At 43.3% G+C, this 6,820-nt stretch overlaps 1 long non-coding RNA gene across 3 annotated transcripts; it reads right to left on the reverse strand.

Annotated features, from left to right (window-relative positions):
- Positions 1 to 271: 271 nt before the first annotated feature.
- LOC140736247 (uncharacterized) lies at positions 272 to 5,770 on the reverse strand. 3 transcript variants are annotated; one of them, XR_012100911.1, is made up of 4 exons: positions 5,722 to 5,770; positions 3,405 to 3,496; positions 1,944 to 2,014; positions 272 to 1,116 (listed from the first exon to the last, which is right to left on the reverse strand). It is a non-coding gene; the product is annotated as an uncharacterized lncRNA (long non-coding RNA). The 3 variants fall into 3 exon arrangements; XR_012100910.1 differs by lacking the exon at positions 5,722 to 5,770 and adding an exon at positions 5,390 to 5,481; XR_012100909.1 differs by lacking the exon at positions 5,722 to 5,770 and adding an exon at positions 5,185 to 5,477.
- Between the last annotated feature and the right edge of the window lie 1,050 nt (positions 5,771 to 6,820).

Consider the following 6,820-nt stretch of genomic DNA (forward strand, 5'->3'; position numbering starts at 1 on the left):
CCTGAAATATTGAATTCACTTTATCATCTATTTCTCTTCCTCACATAACCTTTAACATTTTTCTTTTCAAATATTTATTTGCTTCTATTTCATTTCGGGGAGAATATCTCATATCGTCTACATAATTAAAATCCTATCCTCTTACAGTTCCTAGGGCCTTGCCGGAGACTGACTTAGCTAACCATTGGAACTACATGTTCCCAATTTATTATTAATTTGTGGTGTACTGTAATCACAGGAAACTCTGTTACTCAGATTCAGATTCATTTATTTATCATAAGAATGTCGAAGCGTACAGAGAAATGTGCCGTTTACGTTAACGACCATCGCAACCCAAGGATGTGCTGCAATTGTCACCGCACATTCCAGTCCCAACATAGCATGTCCACATTGTTCAGCAGAACAAGACCCTTTCCTCCTCCCACCCAGCTCACCCGCCCCAGCACAAATGACACCAAAGAAGAATAAAAAACACAGAACAGAAAACACAAAATGGAAAGGGTCCAGGCATATTCAGTTCAGCTCAGTGTTCGTTATCTGCTGGCTGCCCCGACTCAAAGTTGCTCAAAATAGCAACGCAAAAAAGGAGTGACCGGAAACCATGACAACGTGATCTACAGAGACCAATCCACAAACCATGTCAGCTAACCCTCACCCGACACCCAGGACTCGGTACCAGCCTCCGACAGCATTGATAGAGAGAGAGACCATTTGAATGCAGGGACCCTCCTCCGGGAGCAGCGAGCGAGAGGCTGCTGGGCGGCACTAAACATCTACTCGCCTTCTGCACTCGCCTCGATGATTTCAATCTTCCTCGGCTTTAATTGGCGAGAAATAGAGTCGATCGCGGGCTGGTGCCCCATCTCCAGACTTCTTGGCCTCGAGGCCGCACGCTTCGCTCGAAGCGCCCTCGGAGACAGCAGAGCACCAGATCGCTCAATCAGTCCAAAAAAACACAACACCGGCATGTAGATCCCAGGCTCCAACAGTAGCAGAACCAACTTTGAAAGAAAAAGAAGATGTAAAAGAAGTGAAAGAAGTAGTTTTGTGAACCATCTGGAAGACGTTGTCCTTGGTCAAGTTGTTCACCGGCACCATCTTCTTCCAGAAGCATAACTTGAAGTGTATCAAAGAAAAAGAACGATTTAGTATTTCTTAAACCCCTGTCATTTCCTGCAGTATTGTCAAACCTTTAACAACCCATTCCCACCCTAACCAGCTCTTTGTTCCTGATGTTGCTGCAAAGTATTGTATTTCACATTCCTCAATAGTCTAATTTCAATCCTTCCATTCCCAATTGACGCTCACAAATCTCCACAGATGTATCATAGAGAGCATTCTGACAGGCTGCAGGACCTTCTGGAATGGAGAGCCCCACTGCACAGGATCGAAATAAGCCACAGAAAGTTGTAAACTCAGCCAGCTTCACCATGGGCACTAGACTCCCCAGCATCCAGGACATCTTCACAGGGTAATGCCTCAAAAAGACGGCATCCATTATTAAGGACCCCCATCACCCAGGACTTGCCCTTTTCTTCACTGTTAGCATCAAGGAGGAGGTACCAGAGCCTGAAGGCACATGCTCAATAATTCAGGAACAGCTTCTTCCCCTCTGCAATCAGATTTCTGAATGGACATTGAACCCATGAACACTACCTCACTACTTTTTTTCTCTTTTTGCACTGTTTATTTAATTTAACTATATATATATAAACTTACTGTAATTTAGTGTTTATTATTATTATGTATTGTATTGCTGCAGCATAACAACAAATTTCACAACAAATGCTGACGATATTAAACCTGATTCTGATTCTGACTTTGGCCTTCTCTCCTTATCCTCGAATGTTTTTCCCTGAACACAAACCACTTCCCTGTTCCCTCGCCATTGTTGTTACTGCATGTCTTTATACATCTATAGAGTCTCATGAATGTTTAATTACCTCCTCTTAGCTTAATACATTTTTGCTGCACCCTCTTAACTATTGATTTAAATGTTTTCTCTTCCCAGGTTCTGTAAGAGAAGAATGCAGGAGAGGTTATGAGACATTCCAGAATAAATAAAAAGACAAAAACTTCAGAATCAAAATTCAAAGTGCACTTATTATCAAAGTATGCATACACCATTGTGATTTGTTTCCCTACAGGCAGCCACAAAACTAGAAACCCACACCCATATTAAAAAATGACTGATAAACACCCAATGTGTAGAGAGAGAAAAAAACAAATTATGCAAACAATAAAAGTAAGCAGACAGTGCTAGAACAAAAGTTAATCCTCAGACGCAAAGCTCAGAATTGGAGTGCAAAAAGAGAGCAAATAAAAAGTAGTGAGGTAGTGTTCATGGGTTCATGGTCCATTCTGAAATCTGATGGCAGAGGGGAAGAAGCTGATCGCAGAACGTTGAGTGTGAGCCTTCAGGTTTAGGGGTAAGAGTTTAGCTTCTGGTACCATGGAGGCAACATTGAAAAGGGTGATGTATACAGGACTGACGGTTTTGAATGCACGCGTGATACGGGATAGGGTAGATGATCGTGTAGCACAGTTAGACATTGGCAGGTATGATGTTGTGGGCATCGCTGAGCCGTGGCTGGAAGAAAATCACAGCTAAGAGCTCAACATCCATGGATACGCATCCTATTGAAAGGACAGGCAGGTGGGCAGAGAGGGTGGAAAGAGGATATAGAGAAGCATTTGCTGGCTCTGGGGCTGTACTCACTACAGTTTAGAAGAAAGAGGGAAGGTTACATTGAACCCTATCAAATATTGAAAGGTCAACAGAGTGGACATGGAGAAGATGTTTCCAATAGTGGGGGTGGGGGGGTCTAGGACAAGGGGAAGCCTCAGAATACAAGGACATCCCTTTAGAAAGGAGATGAGTTGGAATTTCTCGAGCCATTGGCCAGCGAATATGTTGCTTGGATTTCCATCATCTGCAGATTTTCTCGTGTTAGTGAATCTATGGAATTCATTACCACTTGTGGCTGTGAAGGCCAAGCCATTGGGTATGTTTTCAGTGTGGGTTGCTAGGTTCTCAATTAGTAAGGGTTTCATAGGGTGGGGGGAGAAGGCATGAACATGGGGTTGGGTGGGAAAATAAATCAACCATGATGGACTGGTGAGCAAACTCGATGGGCCAAATGGCCTCATTCTACTCCTATGTCTTATGGTCTAATCCCAATGGCAGTTTTTGTCCAGTTATCAATGTGTTTAAATACCATTAGTTATGAAAGGAGAACTGGGCAGAATGCTAGGAATATCCACTGTGATCTTCCGCACAGGTCTACCGTGGGACCAGCAGCAGCTCTCATATCTCACCCAAAATGACAGTACCACAGCCTACAGCTGCCCACCGGTCAGCCAGGGTTATATGCCCTTGTTCCTGCAGCAGGAACTGAACTCACAGTCTTCTCTGTGAAGAATAGCAGAGGTCCCTGTTCCTCAAGGCTGTCCCGTACGATCATGAGATTGTCACCAGATAACTCCTTGGCATGCCCTGATTCAAGAGATCATCCAGAAATTAGAGTTCGAATTGGAAATGGTTCATTATTGGCACTTGCCTTGCATAGTGATCATACGCATTAGTTCATTACATAGTGTATGGTATGGAGTGGTCTGATATGGAAGCAACAATGCCCAGGAACTAAAAAGTCTACAAAAGGTAATGGATACAGCCCAGTCCATCTCGGGCAAAGCCGGCCCCACCATTGAGCACATCTACATGGAGCACTGTCACAAGAAAGCAAGGACCTTCATCATACAGACCTTGCTTCTTCTTGATACAGGAGGTACAGGAGTCTCAGGTCCCACACCACCAGGTTCAGGAACAGTTATTACCCTACAGCCATCAGGCTCCTGAACTGGTGTGAATAACTTCACTCACCTCAGCACTGAACTGATTCTGCAACAGACAGACTCACTTTCAAGGACACTTTAAAACTCATGTTCTCAGCATTATTTTTCAGAATCAGGTTTAATATCACTGCCTATGTCATGAAATGTGTTATTATGCGGCATTGCGATACAAACTGATAAACACTGTAAATTACAGTAAGTATTTATATTTTTAAAAGTTAAATTAAGTAAGTAGTGCAAAAAAAAAACTAGTGAAGTAGTGCTCAGAGGTTCAACGTCCATCAGATGGTGGAGGGGAAGAAGCTGTTCCTGAATCTCTGAGGCTCCTGTACCTCCTTATTTGCACATTGTTTGTTTGCCAGTCTTTGTTCATGTTTAGTTTTTTGTAAAATTCTTTTGTATTTCTTCTTTCCCTGTGAATGCCTGCAAGAAAATTAATCTCAAGGTAGCATACGGTAACATATACGTCCTTTAGTAACAAATTTGCTTTGACCTTCGAATAAGGTAAAACAGGAGCAGAGTGCAGAATAAAGTGTTACAGAGAAAGTGCAGTGCAGGCCGACAGTAGAAGGTCACAATGACAAACGGTGAGCTCGAGAGTCCACTATCTTGCACTAAGAAGGGTAAAAACCAACACGGAGAAAAGAAAAACAATAATTGAGAAATTTAAATAATCAGAATCAGGTTTATTATCACCGGCATGTGACGTGAAATTTGTTAACGTAGCAGCAGCAGTTCAATGCCATACATAACATACAAGAAAAAAAATTAAGAAGAAGAAATAATTAAGTAAATCAATTACAATATACATATATTGAATAGGTTTAAAATTGTGCAAAAAACAGAAATAATATATATTAAGAAAGTGAGGTAGTGTTCAAACAACATCGTCCCCTCTGCAATCAGCTTACTGAACCCATTAACCTCATTATTCCTTTTCACTTGCAATATGCATTTATTTTGCAATTGATGATAATTTTAAGTCTTTGTACTGTACTGCTGTCATAAAGCACCACATTTTATAATGTATAATTAATTCAGTGATAATAAACCTGATTCTGACTCTGGTTTTATTTTTGCCTTGCTGTCCTGGTCAGACTGGGAACAATGAGTCCGACCTTTCCAGCCGCAGCACCTCCAGGCAGGTGCGGATCCAGGGAGCAAACCCCGAGACACGGGTGAGCTGCAGAATGCCACGGTAGCGTAGTGGTCAGTGTGACGCCACTACAGCTCGAAGTGTCAGAGTTCAATTCCGGTTCCATTCCTTCCTGCGTGCATAGTGGGTTTTCTCCAGGTGCTCTAGTTTCCTGCCACAATCCAAAGACGTACCGGTTAGCAGGTTAGTTGGTCATTGTAAATTGTCCTGTGATTAAGCAAGAGCTAAACTGGGAGATTGCTGGTGGTGCGGCTCAAAGGGCCGGAAGGATCTGTTCTGCACTGTATCTCTAAGTAAAATAAAAACTTCCTCAGGGGTCGCCACAACACCCATAAAATCCAGGCCCAGGCCTCAAACCCAATCCTCAAATGGCCTCACCACTCAAGAACTCCTGACACGAAACCAGTTCACCTTCAAAATGAAATATAAAACCACTTGGACACTCAGCTGGGACTGGCCTTCTGGTAACATTGACTGTTTGTACTGCGCTTGGGGACTTTAAATTAATGACAGCACTCAACAGTTTCAAGAGCTCCCTCAGTCCCTTGGATCACAAGACTTGGTGGATTATTAATCAAAGCCTCATATAAATATATTGAAGGTCTGCATTCTTCTGGGACATTTTTCCAAGTGGAAAGTGGAGCTGGGTGAGACTACTATTAGCTGCCTATCTACTGTATCTTGCAATAATTAAAATAAGGCCTGCTTACCCATTGCCAAGAAGCCATTGCCCGTCATTCAACACTGACCTTCACTCAGTGGCCACTTTATTAGGTACACCTGTATGCCTGCTTGTTAATGCAAATATCTAATCACGTGGCAGCAACTCAATGCATAATAGGAGGTTCAGTTGTTGTTCTGACCAAACATCAGAATGGGGAAGAAATGTGATCTAAGTGACTTCGACTGTGGAATGATTGTTGGTGCCAGATGGGGTGGTTTGAGTATCTCAGAAACTACTGATCTCCTGGGATTTTCATGCACAGCAGTCTCTGGATTTTTATAGAGAATGGTGTGAGAAACAAAGAAACATCCTGTGACCGGCGATCCTGTGGGTGAAAATGCCTCGTTAATGAGAGAGATCAGAGGAGAATGGCCAGACTGGTTCAAGACGACAGGAAGGCGACAGCAACTCAAATAACCACACATTACAACAGTGGCGTGCAGATGAACATCTCCAAACGCACAACACATTGAACCTTGAAGCGGATGGGCTACAGCAACAAAATACCACAATCATACACTCAGTTACCTCACAGGAGGTAACTAACAAAGTGAACTCTGAGTGCAAATGCGTGGGGCGGCAAGGTAGTGTGGCGGTTAGCCTAACAGCACTAACGATCAGAACAGGGAGTCAATTCTTGCTGCTGACCGTCAGGACTCTAAGTTCTCCCAGTGACTACCAGGGTTTGCTCTGGTCGTTCCTGTTCCCTCTCACGTTCCAGACACATGTGGGTTAGGGTTGATAAATTGCAGTCATGTTATGTTGGTGCCAGAAGCATGCTGACGCTTCAGACTGCATTAGTGTTGATGCAAACAATGCAACAACAAAGGTTTAGAGAGAGGGTTGTTTTAAAGAGTGACTGAAAGGAAAGCCCTTCAAAAGGACCACAACCTATGGACAACAACACACACAAAATGCTGGTGGAACACAGCAGGCTAGGCAGCATCTATAGGGAGAAGCGCTGTCGACGTTTCGGGCCGAGACCCTTCGTCAGGACTGTGGACTCTCACAGCTACCTGGACTATACCTTGTCTCACCCTGTTGTTGTAAATAACACCATCCCCTTCTCTCAGTTCCCTCATCTC

Source organism: Hemitrygon akajei, chromosome 11 (assembly GCF_048418815.1).
Source record: "Hemitrygon akajei chromosome 11, sHemAka1.3, whole genome shotgun sequence".
NCBI classification, from domain to species: domain Eukaryota; kingdom Metazoa; phylum Chordata; class Chondrichthyes; order Myliobatiformes; family Dasyatidae; genus Hemitrygon; species Hemitrygon akajei.